Source organism: Calonectris borealis, chromosome W, assembly GCF_964195595.1.
Source record: "Calonectris borealis chromosome W, bCalBor7.hap1.2, whole genome shotgun sequence".
In the NCBI taxonomy this organism is placed as follows: Eukaryota; Metazoa; Chordata; class Aves; order Procellariiformes; family Procellariidae; genus Calonectris; species Calonectris borealis.
Genome location: NC_134351.1, coordinates 13,155,214 through 13,173,172, shown reverse-complemented (window position 1 = coordinate 13,173,172; position 17,959 = coordinate 13,155,214).

The window sequence follows — 17,959 nt, the reverse complement described above, 5'->3', positions numbered from 1 at the left end:
CCCATGAGCTTTTTCATCTTATTTTCTGCCCCTGTCCTGTTGAGGAGGGGGAGTGAGAGAGCAGCTGGGTGGGCGTCTGGCAGTCAACCGAGGTCAACCCACCACAATCTCATAGTCCAGTGTCCTGAGTATCTGTTCTTCTAAGACCATGTTCCATAAGCAGAACCTATTTTCCAGGAACTCTTTATGAGGTTTACCTTCTCCTGACTATTTTCTTTCCCCACCCAGACAGTGTTGCAGTTAAACATCTGAATTGTTCTAGTCAATATCTTTAAACACAAATGAACCTGCTCTTATTGTTTCCTTCTGAAGCAAAAACCCTTCAAGGATTAAACACTTTGCAGCTGCTGTGCCTGAATCTTTATTAATCAAGCATATAAAAGTTCCTAGATCTCTTTGAAAGGCAGAAACACCTTATTGGCTGAAGCAGCAACAAGCACACATTTATGGTTTTAATTATTAGAGGTAGTTTGTAAAATTCTATGGCAAAGATTCATTTTTTCATAGTTGGAATGAAAGTGAGTCATCCTTCTTCAGTGCCAAAGTGCAGGATGTACAATGCCCATGGTCTGTCTAATATAAGGCAATAACAGTGCAGGGTTGATGGTCACTGAACAGCTCTTTGTCCCTCAGAAAAAGGGAATAATATGATAAAAATATGTATTTAAAGATATTTCTGATTTTATCTGAATATCTACTATTATAACTGATAGTCTTTACATAAAACAACATTGTTGTTTTTCACAGCTCACCTAATCCTGATGCTAACCAAACATTTAAAAGCACAATATTCAACATTCAGCTAAAGTGAGAGATGAATTATTTGAGGGTAATAATTATGTTAGCAAATCAGAAAATATCGCTTCCAATTTTGTCTTGCTACAAGCCTCGTGTCACCTTAGGGAAGATATCCAATACCATCATGTTTCCCTTTCCCCATACAATACTTGAATGATGATATTGACATAGAGTATTTATTTGGGAGGCTTTGTTCATTTTGAAAAGCACTTTGATATCCTTAGATAGAAAGTACCAAGTGAGTATAACCACAGTTTTCTGTGTAGTAATAATAGCTCCTCTGACATCCACTACAAAAGAATAAGAATGTCATAAGAATGGAATTTTAGAAGTTCAATGGATTTCATTAACCAGATCTTTGCTCTAATATTTCAGAAGTCACAATTCACTGTTCCCATGTAGTTTTACTAGCTACCCTTGGCATACGTCTCTGTTGAAGCTGCATTACTAGTACTGTCCTGCTTTCACTTCTCACTTCATGAGATTCTCTTCATACCCTATTATTTTATGTTAACCATGTCATTTGGTTATTCAGTCTACTTCAGGGCTCTACATTACATTTGTGACTTTCTGTAACAGAACCTCTTCTCTCTTTTCCAGCAAACATAAAAAAGGATTCTAGTAGAAAACAGAGCAGCGGTGTCTTACATAGTACAGGTATACGCTGAAGATGAATAGGAATTAACCCTACAGAAGTTCCTGTATGTTGATAAGAGGTGGGTATACTGATATAAGCTGTCTAAAGCAAACTACTGTAACTAAATCCTGAATCAAGTTCTTCAGTTCTTAGGAGTTTGGTCACCAAACCTAGGGTTTGTAGTTCATCAACTAGAACAAGGAAGAGCTGACCTATTGCTGTTAATGTTTTGGTTTTTTTTTTATCTGATTGGCAAGAGGCTTATACACTGCACCAGGCTGCAAATACATCAGAGCATTGAGCAGATGATTTGCTCCAGCTGTGGCATCAGCTGTAGAAGGATAGATGAAGCTGTGTGGCCAGCCTTGCTGTTGCCTCTCCTTGTGGGGAGGTGTCGTGGTTTAACCCCAGCTGGCAATTAAGCACCACACAGCCGCACCAGCCCTGGCAGCTCCAGCCTGGCTGACTCCATGGGGTACATCCCAACCCAACTCAAGTGTGAAAACCGATATCTGGGGTTTGTGTTATGGAGCTGCTTATTATTGTGATTGAAGATAAATTCCCATGCAGTATATTTTGTCAGTGAGAAGTAAGCTGCTGTCTGCGAGCATGCAGGAAGGCTGTGCATTTCAGTACATGTAGGACTTGCACTTCTGTAAAGAAACCTCTGGAATCCCAAAAGTAAAGAGGCTGTGCCCTAAAGGCTGGGTTTCAGCAACAGGGAATATATCTGATTTGTCCCTTATGTACATGCTAGTGAATATGCCATCAGTTATCCCCATCTATAGTAAGTATATGATATCTTTATCTATAGTAACCATCTGATAATAATTGGCACATAACAGTAACTTTAGGAAATATGGAGGCCCTCTGTACCTCGCTTTCTAGAGGGACACAGTGTTAATCTCCTGGAGTAATTCTCAGTGCTATACCAGCAGCTTGCTCACAGTACCATCTCTGTTCTTATAGAGCACATTAAAAAAAAAACCACTCGGCCACACTAGCATGGTACCTCTACAGACTGTTGAGGAGGTTTATTTTTTTAATAATTAATTTGCAATTACTGTTATAAAACAAAATGGGTGTCCTGGTTTCAGCTGGGATAGAGTTAAATTTCTTTCTAGTGCTGTGTTTTGGATTTAGTATGAGAAGAATGTTGATAACACACTGTTGTGGTTTAACCTGGCAGGCAGCCAAATACCACGCAGCCGCTCGCTCACTCCCCCCACACACAGTGGGACAGGGAGAGAATCGGAAGGGTGAGAGTGAGAAAAACTCGTGGGCTGAGATAAAGACAGTTTAATAGAACAGAAAAGAGAAAATAATAATAATAATGATAGAATATACAAAATGAGTGATGCACAATGCAATTGCTGTCCTGATTATGTTCCCTCCCATCTTGTGTACCTAGCTCAGTCAGTAGGCATGGGAGCTGTCCTTGGACTAGGAGGGCACTTAGCAACAACTGAAAACATCAGTGTGTTATCAACACAGCACTAGGAAGAAATTTAACCCTATCCCAGCAGAAACCAGGATACACACTGATGTTTTCAGTTGTTGCTAAGTACCCTGCTAGTCAAGGACATTCAGCTTAAAAAAAAAACAAACAAGCATTGGGAGGGAGCACAGCCAGGACAGCTAGCCCAGCTGGCCAACGGGATATTCCATACCATGTGACGTCATGCTCAGTATATGAATGGTAGGTGTGTTCCAGGAAGTAGCGATCGCTACTTGGTTATCGGTCAGCGCGGGTGGGCAAACAGAACGTGGCGCGCCAGTTTGCGCAGGCAGGCGTGCGGGGAAGGCGAGCGGGCAGGATGCAGCCCCACTCCAGGCTCTAGAGGCTAACTCAACTAGTGGTCATCGCCCTCCCAGAAGAGGACCTAGCCATGGTTTCCAGTCGGCCAAAAGCCATCGCCAGAAGGAATGTGGCGACCCAGATGGAGCCCCCACGCAAACATACATCTGTCCAGGTCTCTGGCTGCAGGGAGTGCCTGAGCCTGTCACTTGTACTGGAGGGCAGCAGAGACAATGCCTGTGTGTGGTGTGACCAGGTGGATGATCTGCTCAGCCTGGTGGCAGAGCTGAAAGAGGAAGTGGAGAGGTTAAGGAGCATCAGGGAGTGTGAGAGGGAGATAGATTGGTGGAGCCGCACCTTACCATCCCTGAGGCAAAGGCAGCAGATGGAGGCTCCACAAGAAGCAGAGGATCCTCTGCCCTCTTGCCACCAGGCAGAAGGAGGGGACCTAGGAGACAGGGGGGAATGGACACAGGTCCCTGCTCGGGGCGCCAGGCGAATCCCCACCTGGCCTCCCTCACCTTCCCAGTTGCCCTTACACAACAGATATGGGACCCTGGAACTTGAGAGCCAGGCAAATGAGAATATAGATGAAGGTCCATCCAGGGGGTTGCCTAGGGCGAGTCAGTCAGCCCCACGCATTACGACTGCCTCTGCTAAGAAAAAAAGGAGGGTAATTGTCATAGGCGATTCCCTTCTGAGGGGGACAGAGGGCCCAACATGCCGACCAGACGAATCCCATAGGGAAGTCTGCTGCCTCCCTGGGGCCCGGGTGAAGGACATTACTAGGAAGCTCCCTGGTCTGGTACGGCCCTCTGATTACTACCCGCTATTGGTTATACAGGCTGGCAGTGAGGACGTTGCAGAGAGAAGTCCCGAAGCGATCAAAAGGGACTTCAGGGCACTGGGGCGATTGGATCAGGAGCACAGGTAGTGTTTTCCTCAATCCCTTCAGTGGCAGGGAAGAATACTGAAAGGAACAGGAAAACACACCTGATCAACACGTGGCTCAGGGGCTGGTGCCATCGGGGGAATCTTGGCTTCTTTGACCACAGGGAGGTTTACACAGCACCGGGCCTGCTGGTGACAGACGGAGTTCAGCTGTCTCACAGGGGGAAAAGGATTCTCACATATGAGTTGGCGGGGCTCATCGAGAGGGCTTTAAACTAGGTTTGAAGGGGGAAGGCGATAAAACCAGGCTCACTAGAGAAGAGCCTAGGGGCAGCACGCCAATGTCGGGGGAGAAATCGGTAGCCCAGCTCAAGTGCATCTACACCAATGCACGCAGCATGGGTGGAAAACAGGAGGAGCTGGAAGCCATTGTGCAGCAGGATAGCTATGACTTAGTCGCCATCACGGAAACATGGTGGGCTGACTCTCATGACTGGAGTGCTGCAATGGATGGCTACAAGCTCTTTAGAAGGGACAGGCGAGGAAGGAGAGGCGGTGGGGTAGCCCTGTATGTTAGGGAGTGCTTTGATTGTCTAGAGATCAATGATTGTGATGATGAGGTGGGTAAGGATGAGGGGGAAGGCCAACAAGGCAGATATCCTGCTGGGAGTCTGTTATAGACCACCTAGCCAGGATGAAGAGGCAGATGAAGCATTCTACAAGAGGCTGGTAGAAGTCTCCCAGTCGCTAGCCCTTGTTCTCGTGGGGGACTTCAACTTTCCGGACGTCTGCTGGAAATACCACACGGCAGAGAGGAAACAGTCGAGGAGGTTCCTGGAGTGTGTGGAAGATAACTTCCTGGCACAGCTGGTAAGCGAGCCCACCAGGGGAGGTGCCTCGCTTGACCTGCTGTTCACAGAGAAGGACTGGTGGGAGATGTGGTGGTCGGAGGCTGTCTTGGGCTCCATGAAATGTTAGAATTCTCAATCCTTGGTGAAGTAAGGAGGGGGCCAGCAAAACCGCTACCATGGACTTCCGGAGGGTGGACTTTGGCCTGCTCAGGACACTGGTCGAGAGGGTCCCTTGGGAGACAGTCCTGAAGGGCAAAGGGGTCCAGGAAGGCTGGACGTTATTCAACAAGGAAATCTCAAAGGCGCAGGAGCAGGCTGTCCCCATGTGCCGTAAGAAGACCTGGTGGGGAAGAGGACCGGCCTGGCTGAACGGGGAGCTCTGGTTGGGACTCAGGAAAAAAAGGAGAGTTTATCACTTGTGGAAGAAGGGGCAGGCAACTCAAGAAGAGTACAGGGATCTCGTTAGGTCGTGCACAGTGGAAATTAGAAAGGCAAAAGCCCAGCTAGAACGCAACCTGGCCACTGTTGTAAGAGAAAACAAAAAATGTTTTTACAAGTATATTAATGACAAAAAGAGAGCCAAGGAGAATCTCCATCCTTTATTGGATGCGGGGGGGGGGAACATTGCCACTGAGGATGAGGAAAAGGCTGAGGTACTTAATGCCGCCTTTACCTCAGAGGAAGCAGTTAACAACCTGCTACGCCACCTGGATGCTCACAAGTCTATGGGGCCGGATGGGATCCACCCGAGGGTACTGAGGGACCTGGTGGAGGAGCTTGCCAAGCCACTCTCCATCATTTACCAGCAGTCCTGGTTAACTGGGGAGGTCCCGGACGACTGGAGGCTTGCCAATGTGACGCCCATCTACAAGAAGGGCCGGAAGGAGGATCCGGGGAACTACAGGCCGGTCAGCCTGACCTCGGTGCCGGGGAAGATCATGGAGCAGTTGGTTTTGAGGGCGCTCACGAGCCATGTGGGGGACAAGCAGGGGATCAGGCCCAGCCAGCACGGGTTCATGGAAGGCAGGTCCTGCTTGACCAACCTGATCTCCTTCTATGACCAGGTGACCCGCCTAGTGGATGAGGGAAAGGCAGTGGATGTTGTTTACCTGGACTTCAGTAAAGCCTTTGACACTGTCTCCCACAGTATTCTCCTAGAGAAGCTGGCGGCTCACGGCCTAGACAGGTACACTCTTCGCTGGGTAAAAAACTGGCTGGACAGCCGAGCCCAGAGAGTTGTGGTGAACGGAGTTAAATCCAGTTGGCGGCCGGTCACGAGCGGTGTTCCCCAGGGCTCAGTTTTGGGGCTGGTCTTGTTCAATATCTTTATCAATGATCTGGATGAAGGGATTGAGTGCTCCCTCAGTAAGTTTGCAGACGACACTAAGCTGGGCGGGAGTGTTGATCTGCTCGAGGGTAGGAAGGCTCTGCAGAGGGACCTGGACAGGCTGGATCAATGGGCTGAGGCCAATTGTATGAGGTTCAACAAGGCCAAGTGCCGGGTCCTGCACTTCGGCCACAACAACCCCATGCAACGCTACAGGCTTGGGGAAGAGTGGCTGGAAAGCTGCCCAGAGGAAAAGGACCTGGGGGTGCTGGTTGACAGCCGGCTGAACATGAGCCGGCAGTGTGCCCAGGTGGCCAAGAAGGCCAATAGCATCCTGGCCTGTATTAGAAATAGTGTGGCCAGCAGGAGTAGGGAAATGATCGTGCCCCTGTACTCGGCACTGGTGAGGCTGCACCTCGAATCCTGTGTTCCATTTTGGGCCCCTCACTACAAGAAGGACATTGAGGTGCTGGAGCGTGTCCAGAGGAGGGCAACGAAGCTGGTGAAGGGTCTGGAGCACAAGTCTTATGAGGAGTGGCTGAGGGAACTGGGGTTGTTTAGCCTGGAGAAGAGGAGGCTGAGGGGAGACCTCATCGCTCTCTACAACTACCTGAAAGGAGGTTGTTGTGAGGTGGGTGTTGGTCTCTTCTGCCAAGTAAACAAGCGATAGGACGTGAGGAAATGGCCTCAAGTTGCGCCAAGGGAGGTTTAGATTGGACATTAGGAGAAATTTCTTTACTGAAAGAGTGGTCAGGCCTTGGAACAGGCTGCCCAGGGAAGTGGTTGAGTCACCATCCCTGGAAGTATTTAAAAGACGTGTAGATGAGGCCCTTAGGGACATGGTGTAGTGGGCATGGTGTGTTGGGTTGACGGTTGGACTCGATGATCTTAGAGGTCTTTTCGAACCTTAATGATTCTATGATTCTATGATTATAAGGTAGTAATGATTCCAAGCACTCCAGTAAAGTCATGTATACCCACTGAAAAAAACCCCACAGTGTGTACACTCAAGGTTGTTGGTTTTTTGTTTGTGCTGCTTTTTGGTTGTTGCTTTTAATATCTCTCCCATATAGTCCTATCCCTTTTCTGACCTTTTCTTAACGGCATTCTGAGAAGGCATCTCTCTTACCAGTGCACTAGCCACTTACAATGTATCTGTAGGGTATAGAGCCCTGGAAGACAAGGTAAAGTAGCCCATATTGTATATCTTGCATCCTAGGCAGAAATCTGCACCAGGCTACACCTCTCTACGGCACTTTCCTATATAGATGTACCTGAGCTTTACAAACATTAACTGAATGTTTGTATCCTTGTTGTCATGGTGAAACAACTGCATTTTCCAGGCATCTGGCATGTCAACAAGATAACCCAAGGAAGAATTTCATTGAAAGTATCTAGAGAATCACAGCTATGGAGAGATATTGGTAGAGTCAGATACAGTAATCTGGAGGGTTCACCTCCCTCTCCCCCTCCATCCTCTTCTGTGCCTGTTTCCCAAGAGGGCTGCTGTCGTGGTTTAACCCCAGCCTGCATCTAAGCACCACACAGCCGCTTGCTCACTCCCCCTCCAGTGGGATGGGGGAGAGAATCAGAAGAGGAAAAGTGAGAAAACTCGTGGGTTGAGGTAAAGACAGTTTAATAGGGAAAGCAAAAGCTGCGTGCGCAAGCAAAGCAAAACAAGGAATTCATTCACTACTTCCCATTGGCAGGCAGGTGTTCAGCCACCTCCAGGAAAGCAGGGCTCCATCACGCGTAATGGTTACTTGGGAAGACAAACGCCATCACTCTGAACGTCCCCCCTTCTTCTTCTTCACCCAGCCTTATATGCTGAGCATGACGTCATATGGTATGGAATACCCCATTGGTCACTTGGGTCAGGTGTCCTGTCTATGCTCCCTCCCAGCTTCTTGTGCACCTGGCAGAGCATGGGAAGCTGAAAAGTCCTTGATTAGCGTAAACATTACTTAGCAACACCTAAAACATCAGTGTGTTATCAACATTCTTCTCATACTAAATCCAAAACACAGCACTATACCAGCTAGTAGGAAGAAAATTAACTCTATCCCAGCCAAAACCAGGACAGCTGCTCAGGAGAAAAGAGGAATGTCTATTTGGTAACAGGACATAATTACCTTCTGCACTGTTTACAGATAACAGGCTGGCTACTATAAGCAGACTGAACCAGCACAGCACAAAGCCTGCTCAAGACACTTAGCTGCAGCATTCAACTTGGTAAGGATTCAGGCCTCCAGGGAAGACGGACCACAAGGGTCAAACATTAAAACAGCATTAGTTAAAAAGCATGTGTGTTAAGGTCATGGCTGGAAGTACATGACATTTTTTCATACATCTCAGGAAAGTACAGAAATACAATATGCCCTCTGTAGAACGCTCACTTTTTAGATGCATAGTAGGCTGTGACCATGAGTAGTTATGAATTATACTTAGTTAATGTTGATGCTGTGCTCTACAAAGGCTTTTCCTGCCATGTGGGAATGCCCTAGAAATTCAACCAAAGAAAAGATATGGGCAGGAACAAAAGAGCTCAACCAGCTGCCAGATTTGTTTGGAACAGTACAACGAGTGTGATCCTAGAAAGGAGGAAATTGCTGCTGCGCAGTTAGAGTCAGTTCTTTCATTCAGTGTCAGAACAAGGCTTTCTATCAGGATTCCTATATGCGGGGCAACTTAACAAACTGAGAATGGCTGTATTCAGCCAGACCACAGTCCATCTAGCTAATAATCCTGCCAATAGTAAATCTTTTGGAAAGATTATAGGAATGGGACCAGAAGACATTGATGCTTCCCAAGATTATTCTCTCATATGGCAACCTTACAGCACTAGGACTGCCATTTTGAGTTGGGCTGGGGAGCAAGCTTGAGCAGTGGACTGTTAAGTGTCTGTGTTGCTTAACTGTGAGCATGCCCTGAGGCATGGTTTTGGCTCAGGCACTGTTCAGGGACTATTTTGTGCCAAGGAACATTCTCACTGGCAGAATGAACAAGACTGCATCAGGTCCGACTTCAGTTTTCTGCAGCTTTTCCTCTACCATTAGTCCAGCACACATAGATGCCCTCAATACTGCACTGCTGGGTATGCATTAAAACCCCTTAGTTTCATGCAGCAAAAACACCACCAGGTGAGCTGCACCTCTATTTGGACATTATTCACTTACAGCTACCCACACACCCCCCCCCACGCCCAACACAAAACTTATTACAATGTTTTGGGACCACAGAAAGCACCAAAGAAACCTGGGACCAAGTACTATGCAGCTTGAACAAACCTGACTGGAGTTGACTGGCCTCACTACTCTGGCCCTGTTTTATTTAGCAGTATGGGAATAGCTTTTCATTTAAAAGTTGTCAGTATTTAATCTTCAGTGATTTTGACCACTCACTTTCTGAATCCATGTAAGCCTTTACCATCTGTGACCATGCTAGAACAAGGAGTTCAGAGCTTTTTTCTGGGAAGAACCACTTCACCTCCCTTTGTTTAATACATGCACTTTTGGGCTGTATGTCTGGTCAAGTGCCTTTTGCTGCCTTGGAAAGCAAAAAGTCCAAACAAATCCATAGAGATGGGACATCTCCAGTGACTTACTACTAGGCAGAATTATAAGAAGGGCTGGAGGATCCAGAACATCCAGCTGCAGAGCTCTCCGGGCTCTGATTGACTACTGCCTCTTGAGTACTTGCACACTCATACTGGTAGGGACACAGCTGGTCAAGACATTGTGGGTAGTGTCCTAATGACTAGCCAGTTCTGTCATGGTTCTGACATAATTAAGGAGTCCTTTTGCAGACCATTTACAAAGGCTTTGCAAGTTGGCTTTAAGGGGTTAAAGATATATTGGGCATTTGGTTAGTGGGAATCGGCATTTGCTTTATGGCTAAAAAGTTGCTGTGTAAATGAGCTCCATCTTTGGAAGTGTATGCTATTGCGTATATATATATAACCTTCTGTTCTTGCTGGGAAACTTGATGGATTGTTCCTCAGAGAAGAATGTAGAAACACTTTTTTACTGCGAGGGTGACCAAGCACTGGAACAGGTTGCCCAGAGAGGTTGTGGAGTCTCCAGCCTTGGAGACCTTCAAAAGCTGTCTGGACATGGTCCTGGGCAACCTGCTCTAGGTGACCCTGCTTAAGCAGGGGGAGTTGGACAAGATGACCTCCAGAGGTCCCTTCTAGCCTCCACCATTCTGTGATTCTGTGAGTCTGTTAAAAGGCTAAAGAAACTTCCATGAAGCTAAAAAAAACTGAACAAAGGAATCATTGTAAACCTGGTTGACCTACTGAATCCCTCAGATTTGGGAGAAAACAAGTGCCAATTTTGATGAACAAATAGCACCTTTGTCTCTTAAATTAGTCTAGGAAAGTCTCATTCAGAGGAAGCTGGTGGAGTTTTGCAGAAGTGATTTAGGTTGTGAAGTAATCTGCCAAGCTCAAAAGTGGAACCTCAGCCTGCCTCTATTGGTTGCAGCTGCACAGAACACAACACAAAGCAACAGTCCTGCTGCACCAGCGAGATTAGAAGGGTTTACTGGAGGTTTGACATTGCTATGAAGTAGTCCTATTTATACAAGAGCATGGTTAACAGGAAAGAGTATATGTGCCAAAAAAAAAAAAAAAGGAAAGGAAAACAATTTGATCCTTCAATTTCCTCTCCCCCAGAAAACCATATTAAGATACTTATCTTCAGTCAAATGCATACTGTATGACAACTCTTTGTTCATGTAGCAAAGGATCTCATTTACACTGCTGTTCCTTTAGATCACTGTACTTCCTAAAGATCTACATTCTGAGATAAAATCATAACTGAACATATGATCCCTCAGGTTTCCCTGTACATTATAACCTATTTACACATAATTGTGCAAATTCATTGAGATGCATAGCACCAGCTCTTCCAGCTGATGATGCTCCTGAGGGAGCACAAAGGACTGTGACTGCCCTGCCAGCAGCACCCATGTCATTCCAGAGTGCACCTCCTGCAGCCTGGAGTGTTACTCTGGGTTTATGCCTGTGATGCTAGGGTCAGGATCTTGTTCACAGGTTTGCCTTCTCTACACTTACAAGCTCTCAATGAGCAAATATATAAAAATATGATGAGATTAATGGAATCAAAATAACTACAACTCCTTTGATACCATTTGTAATTAATTTTGATAACCTGATACGCTAGTATAAAAATGGTTGCTATAGCAACCTAAAGTCATGTCAAAGAGTTGGATGTGTTAATTAGCATGCAGTGTGAGTAGCTCATTCACCAGTTTCTATTGCTATGGAAACATAACTGTCATTTTACACTGATAACAAAGGGCTGAGTTATGTTTTTATTTTTTGTTCTTCCTTCCAGAATCTAGGGTTTATTTAATTACATTTAATAAATGAATGCAAGTCCTAGTCTCAGAGAGATGAAGGATTTCTTACCCGAATTCAGTAGTTGCATTCCAGCAATGCTGGAAATTCCATGCACTCTTTCTTTCCATGTTCTCTGTGCTTTGAAATTTGAACACAGATTTGAACTCTGTATGATAATGTACTGGTTATATCATACCCTCACAAATGCACAATGAGCTATATTAGAAGAACAGCATGTGTTGCAGTCCAGTCTCCAGGCCACTTGTCCTCATAACATTTTTCACATCCAGTCTGTTCCAGTCTCCTCTTCAGCAGCGTGGAGCAAGTCCATATCACTTGGCTTGGGAAGTCTCAGTTTCATTTGACTTGTCTGCCTCCCTCGTAAGCCTTTCATTTCATTGGTTTATTAGAACCATGTTTCACATATGCTTCAGTTCCAGGCCCACTCTCCTTTTCTGTGCTCCCTGTCCAGTCTCAGTCTCTCCCTAGCTCTTCCCTGGATCTCTGTTACAGATTCACGACAACAGGCACTTCCCTCTCCCTGTGCAGTCTGCATCCTTCTCCCACATCTGCTTCTTGTATTTTCTTCATACGAGTCCAGGGCCTTCCACCTCCTTCTCAGTGCCTGCACCCAACAATGAGGTCAAAGGAAACACTGGCCATATAGTGTCCCTGTTTCTGATTCTGGTTCCTGGATCAGTATCATCTACCGCCCGTAGCATCCCACAGTTACAACTTGGTGGAGTGTCTCAGACAGTTCTGGGCTGGGCTGTATGCAGAAATAATGTCTAGGACATTTTCACCATAACAGCACAAGACATATCCTTGGTATAAATGCTACAAATTTGCCAGATTTTAAATAGAAGATATTAGAAATTTCCAAAATTTCCAGAATTTTCTAACATGGGGAAGACAATACCTTTTCTCTGTCTTTGTTCTCAGAGAGTAAACTGTTTTGAGTGAAATGTTCCTCATACTGCTGGACTAATTCATATCTTTAGGACTGAAAATTTCAGATCAAGTGGATAAAATTTAATAAAGCTATAAGTTTTAAAATAAAGTATTCTGTAAAAAAGTGCCAGGTAATCCTAAGCACTGCTGAAACATCAGGTACAGATCATACCTATAAAAATGGAAGTGTCTAACTTGGAAGAAGTTAGACATGTAGTGCTTTGTGCTGCCCTAGGAATCTGTCAAGGTTTAGTCTCTGATGTTGGTTATACAGGGATAAGCTATACTAAAAACATGAGTCACATCAGTGTTCTAATGCTGCCCCTACATCTTTAACATGGGCTAGGATTACAAAAGACCAATACATTGAGAACCAGCTTCTGGCCGGAGTTTTTTAGAGAGAGCTGTCAGTGTGCTGACCACAGGGTGTTTCCATAAATGACCGCCTGCTTGACTGAATTCTCACTGAATTCTTTAAATGGAGCTGAGATTCAGCTGTGTTATTAATAACGGCACCAATGTCTTTTGTTCAGTGTAATTTTTTATTTAAAACAGAAATATATAAATAAAGGCATAAAGAGAGAATTTCTCTTGGGTATCAGTGAAGTCACAGATCTCACAAAGTACAATTTTCCTCTCTTCAGTGTTTTTTTGTTTTTGTTTTTTTTTCTATCTCAAAGCATTATGGCATGTGAACTGTCAGTAAAGGAAGAACTGTCAGAGGAAGAGAGGACCAGAAAGCAATTGGAACTTGGCCCAACAAGACAAATTCCATCCTAGGTGTTCAAAACACAAGTCAGCTCTATAAATCCGATCTATGCCTTGTTACAATTGGGAAAGGAGTGGATTTCCTTTTTAGAATCTATTTTCTCTCTGAGGATTTTAAATACTGCAGAAATACATGATTCTGACTGCTTGTTATTTGCCTTAGAGATAGCAAATAATAATGAGAAGAAACATTATCTTCTTTGGATTGCTTGCAACAGCAGTATTGTACAGTTCTTCTTTATCTTGGTATTGTTAATTGGGTACTGCAAAGGAAATCTCTTCAGTAGGTCAACTAACAACATCATTGATTAGCATTATAGCCATAAGGATTTCTAAAACCAATCCTATCTGGAGCATGCAAAAAATGCAACCCTACTCACAATGGATGTGTGAAAAACTGACAGCACAGGGGCTGAACTAGTCAGAGGAATGACACACAAAGCTAAACCAAAAGCATTCATTTACTAAGCTTTTCCCCAGTCTTTCAGTGAAATCAAGGCACAATTATGAAGTTATTAAAAGAAATGCCTCATAATTGAAGGGGTGGACCAGGTGGTGTCCTGGTTTCGGCTGGGATAGGGTTAAATTTCTTCCTGGTGCTGTGTTTTGGATTTAGTATGAGAAGAATGTTGATAACACACTGATGTTTTCAGTTGTTGCTAAGTGCCCTCCTAGTCCAAGGACAGCTCCCATGCCTACTGACTGAGCTAGGTACACAAGATGGGAGGGAACATAATCAGGACAGCCAGCCCAGCTGGCTAATGGGGTATTCCATACCATGTGACGTCATGCTCAGTATATGAATGGTAGGCGTGATCCAGGAAGTACCGATTGCTACTTGGTTATCGGTCAGCACGGGTGGTGAGCAATTGCATTGTGCATCACTCATTTTGTATATTCTATCATTATTTATTATTATTATTATTTTCCCTTTTCTGTTCTATTAAACTGTCTTTATCTCAACCCACGAGTTTTTCTCACTCTTACCCTTCTGATTCTCTCCCCGTCCCACTGGGGGGGCAGGGGACTGAGTGAGCGGCTGCGTGGTATTTGGCTGCCTGCCAGATTAAACCACGACATTCCCATAGACTTTTAAAAATATTTTAAGAACTTCCAGTATTAACTCTCCCTGTAAACAGTCCCACTTCTAATATTAATTCTTTCTGCAAATGAACTTACCTCATCACTTATTCATATTTACCTAATGTGACAATAGGCAATAAAGGAAACAAAGGAGGTATTTCAAATGTAGTTCAATCATACAATTTCCTCAAGCAAATAATTCACTTTAAAACTAGATCAAAACTCACACATTTCCAGTGAGAAGAACAATTTTTCTGTGTTCTGCATTGAGACATTATTCACAAGCAGATCCAGAGGCTGCTTTAATGATCCCTGTTCTTCAAACTGTTCCATATGAACAATGCATGCATCTGAGATATCACTCCATGGACATTTCCTCCAGACATACAGCTTGGTTAAGACTCCCACCCCTCCCTTTCCTGAATTACTTTTTCCCACTATCAAGCTGCTATTGATTCCATTCTTCAGAATGACAAGACTAATCATGGAACCAATTCAATCAATAAAATTATTAATTTCAAAAAAAGAAATTAAAAAGAAAAATGCTCTTTGAAGGGCTTAATTTAATCCATATCCTTTCACAGAGGAAGTTGGATGAAAGTGAAAGGAGGAGGACAGAAACCTCTTAAAATAGTTTTGCCACAGGAGAAACTGTAAGGTTGAATCACAGCCACAGTGAGACTGTGCCAACCCCCAGGAGATGCCCCTTTCTTGTGTCCACCCTGCACATTGCAGTGGTGCGCAGACATGCCCAAGCTAGCTCCACGTAATATTCTCAGCAGGATAAATTGGTTTCAAGCTACTTTGGGTAGGCTGCTTCCACCATCCCACCTAGCTCAGCTAGAGCCTTCTGATGTAAGTGTAATCTGTGCACTGGAGTACTACGTGGCAACCTATAGTCCAGTTAAACTTAAAGTGCAATTGGACTAGTTAAGATATGACCCTCATGATTGTGTCATTGTGAGTAATGCTTGCAGTTGACTTAGGATGCAAAAAAAAGTCTCAGTGAAATTCTGATCTCAGTGATGTCTGTCAAAGTTTTCTTTATCTTCGGTGTAGCCAATCCATCTTTTGCAGCTACTAATTGCTGAAGAGCATGTTTTACTACTATTATTTGTATCATATATTTTTTAATGTATTAAGTTTCCAAGGGAAATGACCTATCAGCACTGCACAAATAGTCCAATTACAATACAAACACTTTCAGTATACATACCATACCCTCATAAAAGCTCTTTACCTAGGTAGTTCTTTTGAAAGCAGCATTAATAAGTCTAAGGATACCTCAGCTTTTTTTCTGTGTGTCAAATTCACAGCTGGAAATCATTGCATTAGAGAAAGTAACCACTGCTTTCATTCAGCTGAAAACAAATATTGCTGAAACATGCATCTGGGGTCATTCAGAATTTCACTTCTCCAAAGGCAGTTTTATCGCTGTATGTTCATATCTGATTCACTGGAAAAGGTGCCTAATGACCATTTAAAAAGCTTCAGAGTCACATTAACTTTTGAGTGCTCCAGCAAGATAAAAGTGAGTGAAATGAAAATGATAGTAAATCCAATGTAAGTAAAAAATAGATTTGAGAGCCATTCAGCATGTGGAGTTAGAAAATGAGATTTTATTACAGAATGACACTTGTAGAGCAAAAGTTCCAACATCAGAGACATCATCTGTTATGAAGAAGCTTGGCAGGTGGGCTTAGTGATATCCACAGGACACTCCTCCATATTGCAGAGAAGCCTAGGTACAATTACAACTTTACTATAAATGGAGCCTGTTACAATTTAAGCAAGTGGGAACTTTCCTGGTTGTTTTGATTAGACTAGGTCTGCACTCTACACAGCTGCTTTCAGCTGAGGTCAAGAACCTCAGGTAGAGTTGGACACAGCCCTCATGTGACCTGGGATGGGGAAATGATCCTCCTTTCCACATGGATCCTGTGGCGGTGCTGAGGCATGCCCAGCATCACTACACTGTCCCCAGCAGAGAGGTATCAGGCAGCTGCATAGGCACAATGCCACAGACAGTGGGGTCCCACAGGCAGCGTGCCACAGCCATAGAAACAAGTCTTAGACCTTATTTGCTCCCATTTCCTGCTCCCCTGCTGCAGCCCTGGAATCATTCACAGTCTTTGTTATCATACTTGATAGGCGTGCACAGGCCATTGTCACGACTGACAAGAGGAGACAGGAACTAATGGGGGAAGCATTGCTAATGACCTTTCTTCCTTCTCCCTCCTGCTTCCCCATATTTTGGTAGATCTTCCCCCATCTCGCTAGGGCAAAGCAGAACAGCAATTGTATTAGTCCCTTCATTTTCACAGAGCTATGTGGTGTTTTACCAAGTGGCTATATGAAAATCCTTTATTAGCTTTTTATATCAAATGCACTAGGAAGGGTCTAGTCCTAAGCTGTGGGTACCACTGATATGACACTGAGAAACCTTCCTCAAAAAGAATATGTCAATATAGTTGCAGGAAGAAGCTCACTATAAGCAATTATGTGGAACAAGGCAAACCAAAAGCTGAAACACACTTTCATTGCTGGGAATTCTTGAGTAGTACAGTACTCACTCTGTCCAAATGCTTTTTAAAATGGCACACGTTTTAAGAATCCAAGGACTCAATGTCATTTGGCTAAATATTTTCATAAGGTTATGAAATTGGCTTCTAGAGATCTAGCTAGTTTGTTGAAAAAGAAAACTGCTGCCCAGAAATTCAGAGAAGCTGAATTTAATCTAATCTAAAGCATTTGGACTCTAGGGAAAGCAACGGGAATTTCATATGCAATAGAAGTTGGCCACAGACCGTATTTTACCTGCAGCTATTAGGTCAACATCAAAATGATTTTGTCAATGTATCAGTACATTGTATAACCCCAACACTTAGGGTTGCCCCGATGAGCACTAGAACTAAAGATCTAGCAACAAACTCAGTTGCCTTGTATTCCCAGATTGTCTGGGAGAAATATCAGGCTTAGCCAAGAGGGATCTCAGAGTCAGCTATGTGATGCTGCTGCAAGGTGCTATACTAGAAAACTTAGCCAAAGGCAGCAAACTGCCGAGGAATATCTTCTACCGAGGATAACCTAAGGGTGGGTCTGCATCCAAAAAAGGATGAGCATGATGCAAGTTTAGACTTATTTAGGTGAGTTTATGCAGGTATGGACCCAGTACCGTTGTCCAGAAGAATACAGATGTTGCTACTGTGACTCTAAATAGATGCTGTCAATTACTTCATTCATTTAGTAATACTTTAATGGTGAAAGTTTACCATTAAAATGCAAGAAGGTGACTGTAGTCTTTAGTCCCCTCTCCTGTACTTTGAGCATGATTTTTCTCAGGCTGTAAACTTTGCAGACCAAGAACTGTCTTTCTGTAAGTGAAAATATTTTGATAGCTACCAGAATTCAAGGAATAAAAAATAATAATGTTCAACTCTTCAGGAAAGGTTGTTTTCACACTGTTTCCTATGGGTTCTGGCTTCCGTTA